The following is a 14,716-nucleotide window of genomic DNA, read 5'->3' as shown; positions in this document are numbered from 1 at the left end:
GCATGCAGAAAAATCACTACTGCTGACTTTTAGTGCCCATCCATATGTATAAGTTCTGTTGTTGTTGCCAAACTGCAATTTGGAAGCATTTTTTTTCTACGTAAACAACTTTTACCGAAGAGTTTTTAATATTGAAGTGGTTTTAGCACTAGTTTAGTTTGCTACTGCGGAGGAAAAGCTCCATCAAAGGTGAGACCGCATGAGACAAGTGGCTTCTAAAAGCACCTCGCTCTTTATTTTTTTGCTGAGAATGAACAATTGTAAGCGCCGTCCGTCTTGGTCTACTGTTGTCCACATCACTGATGGAGCCCCGTGAAAGTAATTTCCAAAATACAGAAGATTATCCACTGTTATAAACAGTCAGGTCTTTGGTGGATGGACCTCGCGGCAGCTCTGCGATGGAGAACTCAAGAAAACTTGAGTAATTGGAGGGTCTCTTTCTCCGTGATCCCACCCTCCGGGGTAAATCAAACTCACTCGCTCCTTGCTATCTTGTTGAAGGAACCCACTACAGGACAGGCTATGTAATTGTCTTCTCCTCTGAGTTTCTAGTTCTGTTTTCAGGCAGAGAGGAAGAAAATTAATATAAACCCCAATCTCTCTCCAAAGCAAAGACTGCTTCCCTGCCCTTCATTTTCTGGCTACGTTCCAGCACTGAAAAATTCCATGTAAATGGAAAAAATTGATAATCGTTATATTTCTTGCAGTCTGACTTCGGGACTGTGACGTGTAGGTTCTCTATCCCCACAGCTCCTCTCTCCAGCCAAGTATCCAACATAGAATTGCAGAACAATATGGGGTTGGAAGGGACCTCTGGAGATCATCTAGTCCAACCCCCTGCCAGAGCAGGTCCACCCAGAGCAGGTCCCACAGGAACGTGTCCAGGTGGGGTTGGAATGTCTCCAGAGAAGGAGACTCCACCACCCCTCTGGGCAGCCTCTTCCAGGGCTCTGCCACCCTCACAGGAAAGAAGGTCCTCCTCATGTTGAGGTGGAACTTCCCATGTTCCAGTTTGTGCCCGTTTCCTCTTGTTCTGTCCCTGGGCACCACTGAAAAAAGACTGGCCCCATCCTCCTGACACCCACCCTTGAAGTATTTATAGGCCTTGATCAGATCCCCCCCTCAGGCTTCTCTTCTCCAGACTAAAGAAACCCAAGTCCCTCAGCCTTTCCTCATCAGAGAGATGCTCCAGGCCCCTCAGCATCTTTGTAGCCCTCTGCTGTCCCCTCTCCAGCAGTTCCCTGTCCTTGAAGTGGGGAGCCCAGAACTGGTCCCAGTGCTCCAGATGGGGCTTCCCCAGGGCAGAGCAGAGGGGGAGGATGACCTCCCTCCACCTGCTGGTCACACTCTTCCTGATGCCCCCCAGGATGCCGTTGGCCTTCTTGGCCACAAGGGCCCATTGCTGGCCAGCCAGAAGGACTCCCAGGTCTTTTTCCCCAGAGCTGCTCTCCAGCAGGTCATCCCCAACCTGTCCTGGTGCAGGGGGTTATTTGCAGAACATAAAAACATGGTGGTTTTATGTAGAAACATGGTGGTTTTACACCTTTTCCCAGAAGGTTGGTGGAGCCGAGATGCCTACTTCTCACTGAGATGAGAGAAAATTAATGCTACCTGAAAATATGAAAGTCAAATATTTAAATTAAGCTTTTTGAAGAGACTTCGTTTTCAGGGTATTGATGTGGGACAGGCAGCCCAAACTCTGTTGGAAACACTGGGTTCACCTGCTGAAATGTATCCGGGCTTTCGAAGATGAAGGTGCTGGAGTGGATGGATCAATAACTCTTTCTTGTGTTCACTCCCCTTTATTTAGAGGATTTAAAAAATGTATTACCTAATCAATAGCGTTCAATAGCTTCACAGAAGCCAGTTATAGTTTCCATCCAGGAAAAATAGATTTGGAGAGTGTTTAAAATGAATTTTATGCAACTGAAGGTGAAACATTTCCCCCTGAAATCAGTTACCCACCGTTGCATTGATGAGAGCACAGTGCGGTCGCGCGGTGCTAAATCCAAGTCCAATAATGTTATGGGGGTACCCCGTGCCTGATCCCGAAACGTTAACTACTCCCTTCAAGGGTTTTTATTTATACTTAAGAAATTAAAAATTATAGTGCTACTGGAGAAAAACCATAACTAGCAGAAAAAACCATAGAATCATAGAATGGTTAGAGTTGGAAGGGAACCTTCCAATTCTCTTCTAATCATCGAGTTCCGACATCAGGGTGGCAAGAGTTTGAAAGGATGGTGGGGGGAAAGGGGCTGTCCTTTCTGGGACTGATGGGTGAAGAGTAATTTATTAATTAGGACGCTTGAAGATGGGTACAGGATAGCATCTGCGTGGCTAAATGCCCAGCACTTCTGCAGTCTTGCTGAGTCAGCGCAAATATTGGAATCGGGGGAGTTTTGCAGCAATTTTTGCAGTTTTCCTTTTATGTGTGAACATGCTCGACATTCTGATGCTTTTTATTTTTTTAAAAAATATAATCTTAAACTACGAAAAGCAGTTCAGCCGAGCAGAACGACTGGCTTATCCAGCACCTTCAATGAGTCAAGAACCTCGTGTCACGACTGAAAGCCCTCGAGCCAGACGAAATATTTGAGTAGGCGCGAGCGCGGATATCTCTGCTCCATATTTAAAGTCCATTAAATTATTCATTTTGCCTTTTTAAACAGGTTTACATTAATCTGTGGGGCTTCCTATCAGGGTATAGCTTTGGGACCAACAGATTTGGAGACTGAGTCAAGATTTGGGATGGTTTTAATGGATACAAGCACACTGAACGCTGTAGAAAACAGGATTTCAATAGACTCTCTTCTCTGCGTGTATGTTTTTATAGATAGATAGAAGATGTGTGCGTATATATATATTTATATATTTGTGTGTGTGTGATCTTCAGGGTTAATCCTTTGTGTATATAGATGTTTTTTTATATATATATTTTTTGTGTATATGTATTTTTATATATGTGTGTGTGTGAACTTCAGGGTTAATCCTTTGTGGGAAGAAGCATCCACTTCCATATAATAATAAACTATAATAATTATATATAAGTATAATATAATATAAGCATGCATTGCTTATATTATATATATATATCTATATATATAGATATCTATATATATCAATCTATAACTATTGACCACAAAGTTTCTCCCAGCGTGCTCTGGTGCTGTTGATACTGGCTTGTACTGGTGGCGAAGCTGGACTGGAACAAAGAGAAATCTCATTTTTGAGAATTTCCAGACAGGTTTTTCTCCCAGTCCCGTTTGAGATCATCTTTTGCTTTCGGAGCCCTTTGAAGAATTTGTTCTGAGTGATTTCCCCTTAACGGAGGCCGTGAATAACGAGGTGAACGCCGAGTGGCAGGTAAAGGGAAGCTCATCCCGGTAATGGTCTGCCGTTGAAGGACAGTCGGCTAATTTTTATTGCCGCCGATGGAATGGGAGTCGAGTGCCTAATTCAGGCCATTCTGGGAATGTAATTCCTGTTGATGCATCATGAGGATCAAATACTTATTCAGCACCTGACACTTGTAAAAAGCACTTGAGTGAAACTCCAGTGTTGCTGTTTGCTGATAATGGTGTTTAAATTCCATCCTATTAAAAATAAATACACCTAACAAGCTCTGTGATACCGACGCTCACTTGGCTGATCAGAGAGAAAATTGCTGTGTCTGGCTCTGATCTACAGGTTTATGTTTAAGGGGGAAAAAATATTCACACAACCCCCCTTTTGAAGCCACAGGAGAATGAATGTTGGAAAGCAAACTACACCAGATCTATGCATAGTCTGATTTTTGAACTTTTAATTTTATATTCTTTTTAATTTTATATAGGAAGCTATTTTCTCTCTGGCGAGGGAGCTTTGCTGGTGCCAGAAGCATCATGCACGGTGGTATATTCACGTGCAGAGCCACCACGGGCTGATCTCCTCCCGTGGAGGGAGCTGTGCCATGCATGGTCCTGCCAGTGTCACTCTTGAACCATGGTCCCGTGAGGATGGGACCAAGGAAGGGGTTCCCCATCCCACCAAACACGCTTTGTCACCCCAGATACCTTCAGCCAGCTTGAAGTGAAGTTTTCTAGTGGAGCTCTAGGCTCTGTAGAGCTTTGCAAACATTTAAGATGGGCTTTTGCTTCTGGGCATAGGTGTTAAATGAGGTTTAGAACCGTAGAACCAAAGGTTGGAAGGGACTTCAAGGATCATTTAGAATCCTTTAGGAAGGACATGGACCTGTTGGAGCAGGGCCAGAGGAAGCCACAGAGATGATCCATGGATGGAGCCCCTCTGCTGTGAGGACAAACTGAGAGAGATGGGGGGGTTCAGCCTGGAGAAGAGAAGGCTCCGGGGAGACCTTAGAGCCCCTTCCAGTCCCTCAAGGGGCTCCAGGAAAGCTGGGGAGGGACTCTTGGTCAGGGAGGGGAGCCATAGGAGGAGGGGGAACAGTTTTAAACTGAAAGAGGGGAGATTGAGATGAGATCTGGGGAAGAACTTCTTTGCTGTGAGGGTGGTGAGAGCCTGGCCCAGGTTGCCCAGAGAAGCTGGAGGTGTTGAAGGCCAGGTTGGAGGGGGCTTTGATCAACCTGGTCTGGTGGGAGGTGTCCCTGCCCAGGGCAGGGGAGTTGGAACTGGATGGTCTTTAAGGTCCCTTCCAACCCAAACCGCTCTATGATTCTATGATCATCTGGTCCAACCTTTCTTGGCGAAAGCACAGTCTAGACAAGATGGCCTTCTTCAGCTGCATCTTAAAAGTGTCCAATGTTAGGAAATCCACCACTTCCCTGGGGAGATTATTGCAATGGCTGACTGTTTTCACTGTGGAAAAAGTGCTTAATTAACTTTGGGAGCCAGTTCTGACCCTGAGCAACACTGAGAAGCTTCTTACCCTTTGGAGACTTTGAAAGATTTATTGTTTTTTCTGTTTGCTTGCTTGCTTCTTGGTAGGTTTGTTAAATATGACCTTGAGTTGAGTTACACAAAGAGGAGCCATGAGTCGGGTGTGCAGAAGTCACTGTTAATGGGGACTCAATGAAAAGTCTTTGGGTTGGCTGTTGTGGGTCAGCTTGACCTTCGGTGAGGTTTGGGAGCTGAAGTGCCCGTTTGAGATTCTCGATTGTAGGTCCAGTGCGTTCTTCGGAATTTTACCACCAAATATCTCCTTTGAAATGGGAAGGTTTTTTGATGTGTGAAGCTCAAAGTGGAGAATGTGGGTTTTTTACGTTAGAGGGATTAGGAAAAGCTTCAGTGATAGGACTGAGCCATGTGTGATACCAGATGTGTGATACCTATAGCTGCTGTTTCACCAACTTCTAATGTATATTGGTATTAAAAAAAAAAATACATATTTTCTTTATAAATACCCTTTTTTTCAAAAGCACTAGCCTTATTCCTTCATAACGGCGCAATTTTTGCGTAGCGCTAATTACTGCATTTTAGCGTTTACGTTTAAGTATTAATTAGGTGTCTCTTTTCTGAGCATTAAACAGGATAAGACAAAACGTAATGAAACGCAGAGAAGAACTGTATTTTCTTTCACTGTGCAGCTCCTCAGCAACGGCATCTGCCTGTAGCATTCAGCTGCTTCTGTGGACATCTCAGATATAAAATATTCTCATGTATAATCTCCTATAATTATTATATGAGCAGGGTTTAGCATTGAGCTATTTTCCATAAGGAGAGGATGTTCTATACTTTCCAAACAAAATCGAAAACAAGTCAAGGAGACGCAAATGAAACGCGAGTTTCCCCATATTGCTGGCTGGATTTGCAAAATAAAAACAACAGATGTCTAAGTACACTTTAAACAGCTTGTTTTTTAAAAAAAAAAACAAAAAAACCAAGCTTTTTTTTTTTTTTTTTAAATATGTTTTAAGCCGAAAGCTTCCTCAGAGAGCACCAGTTCCCAATACTTAACCTGACCCTTGGCTGCTCAGCTCTGACTTTGTAGCTTCTTTGTCTTGGTGGAGAGAGGAGCCTACAGCTGGGTGACTTCTAGGGACAACCTTTTATCTCTTGCGCTCTAAATTGAGAACGGCGTGAATATCTATTGGAACAAGAGAAGTGGTTTCTTTCGCCCTTGGAATGGTTCACTCTCTCTTCCCGAGCTCTCCGGAGTACTTTCTGCAGCAAGGAGCTCGAGAATAAGTCACCCTGGTACTTGCAGAAGACAGTCAAAAATACGTCAATCTCATCCCAAATCACACTCGCGTCATTAAAAAAGAAATTAATTTTTTTTGTCTGTGCATTAGGACTGATTTTGGTTTCCAAGACCGGGTTGCACACGTAGATGGAAGCAGATGCTGCTATGGGGCGGGCTGTGGGTTCTTAGGGTCCCTTCCAGCCTGATTTTTATCACCATGAGTAGAGTTGTTTTGTTGATGGAGGGCAAAAATCTCTTTTTTTTTTTTTTTTTGTTCCTGAAACGTCACATCTTTAGACACGCTGTAGCAATTCCCTGCGCTCCCTATTTATCACAGGAGATGAATGGCAGCCTTCATTACACCTTTTTTTTTTTTTTTTTTTTTTTGGTTCCCTTTGCCTTCTGGCTCCGGGTTGATTCCGAGCGATCGGCCATCGGTTTGATTAACGGTTGTAAAAGGTCCTAAACTCAATGAGTGGTGAACTGCACTCAGTTACGGAGTCGTTCCCATTAAACTAAGTAGTTAACACGAATTAATGCAGCTGCCAAAATTCAATTATTAAAAAAGAAGGCAGGAGAGTTTCCAAGACTGAAGAACGCCTGTTACTCGGAACGAACGTACCTAGCGCCGTTCCGGTGACTTTTTCCAGCTTTTGCTATTCTTCAGGTTCCTAAAAAGTCTTTTCTGTTGGCCTCGGTGGTACTGGGGGAAGTATTTACTGCTTGTGGTAGGGGCGATCTGTTAAAACCCCTTGAGACTTGGAGACTACTGAAATTCCGGCGGTGAATTATGTATATTCCAGTTGCGAGGGAGAGGCTCTCCAAAGCCTTTTGAGCAAACGATTCCGATTAGTTTAACTAGAAAATATTGAACCGAGCGTAGAACAGGCTTCCTAGGAGGTGGCTGGGTTAATACGTACATTTATCAGCGGAGACAAACAGTTCGCTGTGCCGGGGGAAAGAGCGAACTCAATTTAGACACTGGCTGCATCATCGTTCATAGGAACTGCGTAAACAAGCTGGCCCGGAATTCGCTATGACTGCTAAATAATTGCGGCTTTTGAAATAACAGGGTTTCTTTATTATTTTTTTTTTTTTTTTTTCCTTCCTGCTGCCCAAGGGAGATGTTCAACACGGGCGCGAGTTCTTTTTTCATAAGTATATTTAGATATATGGTTACACGGTTAAGAGAAAATCCCTTTTGTTCTTGTAATTCCGTATCGTGTTGCAAAATCTGGTTATAAACCCGGGGCTGGAGTCTGGAAAAGCTGCGGCGGAGGATGGAGGCAGCCAGTGCACGGTGATAGTATTTAACAGAGACTCGCTGGCACTTCCTATTTCTGTGAAATACCAACTTTACTGAATATTAACCCCGTGATGTTGAAGATAGCGACCACACCGCCCCAGCAAACCCTGCTTTATTCTCAGCTGCAGCAGCTACAGGTATCTGAAACAACCGCTGCCCAGCGGGAGGGAAGGGCAGGAAATAATAAAAGCACGTTCAGGCAAAGCCAGATTTTGAAATACTTTAAATAACTTTGACTTTAGTTAGTTTTGAAGGACTCGGCTGGCTGACATCATTTTTTTTTTTTTTTCACTCCCTTTTAAACCTTGGAGGGGTATTAGATATGCACAGCACGGGGTTTGTGAGCACCGTTTTGTCACGACTTCTCTAATTAAAGCATAGCTGTAGGCCAATTAGACACAACCATGACTGGTTTTAACCACCTTTTTAAACAGAAGAGAAGAAATGGTGAACTTGAATTTGTTTTCATGGAGAACATAGTATCTTCCAAATGAACTCCGAGGTTTGTAAAATGGAGTTGAAATGATATTTAAAAAATGCTGGAGCTCGTTATGGTTTGGTAGTTTAATTTAGTATCTTGTCACATGATATCCATGAATAATCTTTATCAATGATCTTTATCATCTTTATCAATGATCTGGACGAGGGGATCGAGTGCACTCTCAGTCAGTTCACAGACGACACCAAGTTGGGTGGGAGTGTTGATCTGCTGGAGGGTAGAAGGGCTTTGCAGAGGGATCTGGACAGGCTGGATGGATGGGCTGAGACCAATGGGATGAGGTTCAACAAGGCTAAGTGCCAGGTCCTGTGCTTGGGTCACACCAACCCAATGGACACTCCAGGCCTGGGGCAGAGTGGCTGGAGCTGCCTGGCAAAAAAGGACCTGGGGATGTTGGGCGAATGTCAGCTGAACATGAGCCAGCAGTGTGCCCAGGTGGCCAAGGAGGCCAACAGCATCCTGGCCTGGTATCAGGAACAGCGTGGTGAGTAGGACTCGGGAGGTGATCCTCCCCCTGTCCTGGGCACTGGTGAGGCCCCACCTCAAGTGCTGTGTTCAGTTTTGGGCCCCTTAGCACAAAAAAAGACATTGAGAGGCTGGAGCGGGTCCAGAGAAGAGCAATGGAGCTGGTGAGGGGTCTGGAGCACAGGTCTTGTGAGGAGCGGCTGAGGGAGCTGGGGGTGTTCAGCCTGGAGAAAAGGAGAACCTTTTCTCCTGAGGGGAGACCTTCTTGCTCTCTACAGCTCCCTGAAAGGAGGGTGTAGCCAGGGTGGGGTTTGGTCTCTTCTCCCAAGAAACAGGCGATAGGACAAGAGGAAACGGCCTCAGGTGTTCCAGGGGAGGTTCAGATTGGATATTGAGAAAAATTTCTTCATGGAAAGGGTCGTCAAGCCTTGAAAGAGGCTGCCCAGGTCAGTGGTGGAGTCACCATCCCTGGAGGGATTTAAAAGCCGGGCAGACGTGGTGCTGAGGGACATGGGTTAGTGGTGGCTTTGTCAGTGTTGGGTTGATGGTTGGACTCTGAAAGGTCCCTTCCAACCTGGACAATTCTATGATTCTATCACATTTACCACCAAATTTGGCTTAGTTAATTGTATGTCTGCCGTCTTGTTTACAGGAATGCAATTAACACAGTCTTTTACAGCACTGTGAGGTGGGCTCTTTTTTCTTAGGCTAATTTTCGTTTCTTTACGTTTAACTTTTGAACCTGCCTTTTAGAAATTGCTTATTGTACAGAAAAAGAGTTGGACTTCTGCTGCATTGAGCTGCTCGAAATGTAGGTCTCCACAAAACAGGATCTGTTTGAAGTCTGAAAATTAATCATTTATTAATAGGTGCATAATAAAATTGTATTAATTTCAGCTAATATTTTTTGTTTCAAATGGAGGAGTCTCAGAGCTGCAAGTTGACTAAGTTAACATGGGGTCTGTGGCACCTGACTGGGACTCCAGGGAGACCTTAGAGCCCCTTCCAGTCCCTCAAGGGGCTCCAGGAAAGCTGGGGAGGGACTCTTGATCAGGGAGGGGAGCCATAGGAGGAGGGGGAAGGGTTTGACACTGAAAGAGGGGAGATTGAGATGAGATCTGGGGAAGAACTTCTTTGCTGTGAGGGTGGTGAGACCCTGGCCCAGGTTGCCCAGAGAAGCTGTGGCTGCCCCATCCCTGGAGGTGTTGAAGGCCAGGTTGGAGGGGGCTTTGAGCAACGTGGTCTGGTGGGAGGTGTCCCTGTCCGTGGCAGGGGGTGGGACTGGATGATCTTTAAGGTCCCTTTCAACCCTAACCATTCTATGATTCTTTTTGGTGCCCACCTGCACAGATCATTTTTTTGAGAGACCTTGGACAAGCCACTGCTCCCCGCCGTTTCCCTGTGTAAAAACCTGACGTCCTTTGAGAAGTTTAAGACGCTCCTTATTTAGTGAGTGTGGATGCTGGAATAACTATTCTCCACTGATACAATGATGAAAGAACTCGGTGGTTTTCTTTTGCAGACAGCAGCTGTCTGAGGAGCAGTGAGATGTGATCTTTGAGCCCCGGGCAGGAGCTGGAGGCTGTGTGGTGCCCTGGTGTGAAGCATTATGCAAATGGTGCTGTCGGGGCCAAGCTCGCGTGTCGCAGGAAGGTTAGGAGAAGCCTCTGAAAGATGCATTTAGGGAATAATTATCAAGGTAGTGGGATCTGGGCGAGAGCAGAGTCATGGAAACCACCACGAAGGATGACATTTCAAGAGGAGGAGCGTGGCTGACGGTGCTGGAAACCTTTGATGAGATCTGTGGGCCAGAAATAGCTTCCACATTCACTTTTCAGTAAACACTAAAGATTTTAATGATTTCCCCACTCTCTTTCCTCCCCCTCTGCTGTACAAGCAGCTTGTTTATCACAAACCATTTTTCTTTTTTTTTTTTTTTTTCCCTTCTGATTTCCCATTAATTGCGTTGGTAGAAAGGGAGTGAAAAGAAAAACGACCCTGTTGGAGAAAGGGTTAAAGCGAAACTGTTCCACCCCAATTTTTGTCTTCTGGAGTAACCGTTCCTTCTGCAGATGCTGCGCCACAGCAGCCACGGAACACTGCACCATTGTTTTGGGCTTGTTCTCTTAAAAAAAACTCAACACACTTAGATAATTCACAGCTATAAGCAGTCCCTGACCTGGAGGCCATCACTTAATGCTTAATGGGGACAACTTGTCCTTACTTATGTCCTTTTTCTAATATTTCTGTGGATAAATAGAAGCATTTTCTAATGTGAGCATGAGTTGCTTGTTGAGTTGTGTTTGGAAACGAGCTGGGAGTTTCCCTTCGGCGCTGTAGGTGCCACTGGAAAAAAGAAGTATTTCTCTGACTATCTAGTAGGGATCTGTTGCATAAAATCAGTGCTAAGGGTGGGGTTTGCAGGATGGTGGGTACGTCTGCGCTGGGGATGGAGGAGCTTCACATCATCTCGGAAAGAGCCTAAGCCATGGTAGACCCACGCTCTTGTATAGGAGCCGTAATATTTCCAGGTAAATACCTTTGTGCCATGTAGGATTTGTAAAATCATGTAAAATACAGTTTAGGTTGATATTATAATCCATATTTATAAAGGAATTTGGCAGGTGGAGCTGGAACAGAAGAGCGCCTTACCTCCCGTATGTTTTCATGCCACGTTGTCACAGACAGCTGCGATGATTGCATCTATTCAATAATGGTGCTTTCATTAAAAACCCAATAATTTGGGCCTCTTTTTTTTTTCCTGGAAAAAAAAAAAGCGTGAAATGAAATGCTTTGTTTAGGAATAGGTATTTCAAAGCCAAGCTTTTTGCAAATGAAATGAATAGATAAAATTATTTGGGGAACTAAACGTGCTTCATATGAGACTGTCTCTATGCTATTTTGAACGCCTGAGAGGCTTTCTTAGATGTATCTGTTGATTTGCCCACTCCTCACTCTGGTGGCTCCAGTGGAAGAGCTCTACCTACCGACTGATAAATATGAAGAGATTTAGGATTTTCCCAGTGAAGGTTTGGATTTTGTTTTATTTCTTCAACTTCTAAAGTGAAAAATCAACGGTTTTGAGATGGGTGGTGTGAAGAATGAATGGGAGCTAATTAGAATTAGCTGTTCTCATCCTTTGGCTGTGGCTATAAGCTCTAAAAGTTAAATTCTGGTGGAGGTTAGTAGTGATGGGACATCGCTATGGCCTTGTGTCCCAGCACTGTGATGCTGGGGTGGATGGGAGGGAGGACGTGCTCTGCCTCTGTGTCCTTTCCTCTCACAGGGCCACCAGGTCCCTTGAAGGACTTTGGGGTTGACCCCGCTGTCACTCAGCTTTGGGACAGCAGTGGGAAGCCCGTGAAGCTGCCTTGCTGTCCAAGGAAGGCTTTATTTAGCACCATCTACAAGCGCAAGTCGTATCTGTAAAGTAAAATCATCCTGTGAGCAGGTTTATGGGACCACATGGGACTGGTATGTTACTCCTGCTAAATACAGGCAGGGATAAGTCACCATTTTTTTCCCTCTTTTTGGGTGGTGGTCATCTTTTGGGGAGCAGAATGGGTGGGGGGATGTTATTTAGTGTTTTCTGTCCCAGGGACATTTCTTCAATAGCTTTTACTGAGAAAACCAGTTTTCTGTATTACACTTGACTTTTAGCAGAGCCAGTTCACATCTTTTTTGTCTCTACTGTCGCATTTATTCCGAGTTCTCTATTTAAGAGCCTTCACATCCTGATTGATTAATCACTTTACAAGGTGTCAGAGCTTTGCTGCTCCCTAGACATCCCCTGGGAATTACGAAACATGTCCCAAAACCCCCCCCGGGCTCAGCACCACTGGAACCGTGGCCAGGTTAGCACAGGGGATGTCCAGGTTCCTCTGGCTCCCAGTGAGCCTCTAGCCCTTCCCAGTGGTTTGGGAATGGTTTGGATGACTCCTGAAAAGAGACGATATTCCAAGGAAGTCATCCCAGAGAGATGACACCGCATCCCTATGGTTTTACGCAGCCAAAATATCCACTGAGATCAGCGGGAGTCGTGTTTGTATGAGACCTGCAAGGTTTGAATCTTTATCTTCAAAAGAGAGGGATAAAAAACTCTGAGCAGCTTATATGTGTCTGCGATAAGAGCATCTTTGTGAGGGGCTCTCGGATAAAAGCTTTTTTTCAGAGGAAACCACAATCCAGTGTAGTCTCTTTTCCCCTTTTTTCCTGCTTTTCTGTTTTCCCATCCCCTTTCACACAGCAGCCTCTTTGCATTTGCCTTTGGCCCTGGTAAGTTCTTAAAAGCAGAAACGATATTTATTCAGCGTTTGTAGTTAAGGCTGCTTTGTGTCTTTGTTGTGCCACATTATCTTCAAATGCATCATTGAATCCAATGTCGAACGTCTCGTTGGCTGTATATCTTTTTCGTTTTGGTTTTTTTTTATGTGGGGCAGCAGACTGTTAACTTGGCTTCATCTGCATTCAAAGCAAAATGAAACCGGGGAGAAAGGAGGAAAAGTTTAGCTGAGGAGAGAAGGATGAGCAAGCAGAGCAGTGCCAACACCGGGGCTTTTCCCCGCACATGGGTCCTGCGACTCCAGTAATGTTTCACAGAATGATATGGGTTGGAAGGGACCTCTGGAGACCATCTAGTCCAACCTCCTGCCAAAGAAGGTCCACCCAGGGCAGGTTGCACATGTCCAGGTGGGTTTTGAATGTCTCCAGAGGAGGAGACCCCACGAGCGACTCCGTTTCACAGGACTTCTTGACTCCACAGTGTCCATTGAGTAGTGTGAATCGGAGCAAGCAGGACCTCAATGTTTTGGTTTGGGGGAGAAGAGACATCTCCACCTTCTTCCCCCGGGGTTTAAGGACAATGAAGTGTCTCCTTGTCTTCAGGGTGCTGATGGGGAAAGGGAGGATTGGGTTTTTTCTTGCTGCCTTTCACTTCAGGGAGAGAAAAAGGGAATTGCCGTTGGGAGGATGGGATTGAGTAAGTGGATCATGTCTGGAGAAGCAAGAATACAAATTGCCTAGGAGAACGGATATTTTAAACTTCAGATTTAGATTTAATACTCTTATCCTTAGCATATGGGATATAGAAAACAAGAGGAGTTACGACAGGGTTTCCCTTAGAGATCAGCATTTTAGCTTTTTGCTCTTGCCCAGAGAAGCTGTGGCTGCCCCATCCCTGGAGGGGTTCAAGGCCAGGTTGGAGGGGGCTTGGAGCAACCAGGTCTGGTGGGAGGTGTCCCTGCCCAGGGCAGGGGTTTGGAACTGGATGGTCTTTAAGGTCCCTTCCAACCCAAACCATTCCATGATTTTAACACAAGTGATTGTGATGCTGTCTGGGCATATAAATACAAAACTTTATAGCATCTGGATGTCAAAAACAACACTTGAAAAGTTCATAAAGAAACCCTTTATTTTTTGTAATGCTTCATCTTTGGTTCAAGAACCTCAGCCCTTCATAATAAAATTAAACCTAATTAGCAAGTCCTTAACCTTTCCAAAAAAAGATAATGACTTTTTTCTAAAATCAGAATTATAAGGTCATATTAATTATTTGTGGATTTATTAGACGTGAAAAAAAAATTCCTCTGCAATAACAAAGATGCAGGAAAAATATTTTCTTGAGAGTTTTCACGCTTTCGGTTTTGTTTTGTTTTTTTTTTTTAAGTTGAGCCTAGGAGAGCGGAGTGCCTTGCAGATCTTTTTCCCCGGTGCGTTTCACACCTTGGAAAGGGCCCTTATTTTTAGGTTTTGTGATAGAAAATTCATCACTGCTTTATCAGTAGAGATGCACGCACGTGTAACCGTGTGCTTCTCGCCACGCCAGCGTGTCTCTCCTGCTTTTGATAGTTCTGTGCTGTGGCTACTCTTGCAGTGATTTGGTTTGTATTCGCGGCTGTTGTTGCGTATAATGAAACAAAGAGAAAAACGCCTTTTAGCCCTCAGGTTTCTAGAGTGAGAAAAAATAAGGAAGCTTTCCGAAGTCTTCAGTTTATCTCAACAAGTAGTTGCTGGTTTGAATGGGAAGGGCTTCTGGCAGGCTGGTGCGGTGGCTCCTTGCGCTGCACTGCAGTAAGGGCAAGCGAAGATGTCACGTTACAAACCTGCCTGCCAGCTCTTGCTCCAGGTCAGTGTGGGTTTCCAAAAGGTCCTGTGCGGTATCTGCCCACATCTCAAATAATTTGGGACGTTAGAGATGGAGTTTGTGATTAAATATGCGATTGCCACCTTTCTTCATCAGCAGAATTTTCCCCAAAGTGATGCTTGTTGCGTTGACTCGGATTCGCTCTGACTCAGAACAAACCCTATC

The 14,716-nt window shown here is 44.7% G+C and overlaps 1 protein-coding gene across 1 annotated transcript in view; it reads left to right on the top strand.

The window, feature by feature from the left end:
* Window positions 1–14,716, top strand: part of LOC141476887 (netrin receptor DCC) — a 579,965-nt gene that overhangs the window by 303,789 nt on the left and 261,460 nt on the right. The window lies entirely within an intron of this gene.

This window comes from Numenius arquata, chromosome Z, assembly GCF_964106895.1.
Source record: "Numenius arquata chromosome Z, bNumArq3.hap1.1, whole genome shotgun sequence".
NCBI classification, from domain to species: Eukaryota; Metazoa; Chordata; class Aves; order Charadriiformes; family Scolopacidae; genus Numenius; species Numenius arquata.
The sequence above is the reverse complement of the archived record's forward strand: the minus strand, read 5'-3'. Positions and strand labels throughout refer to the sequence as shown.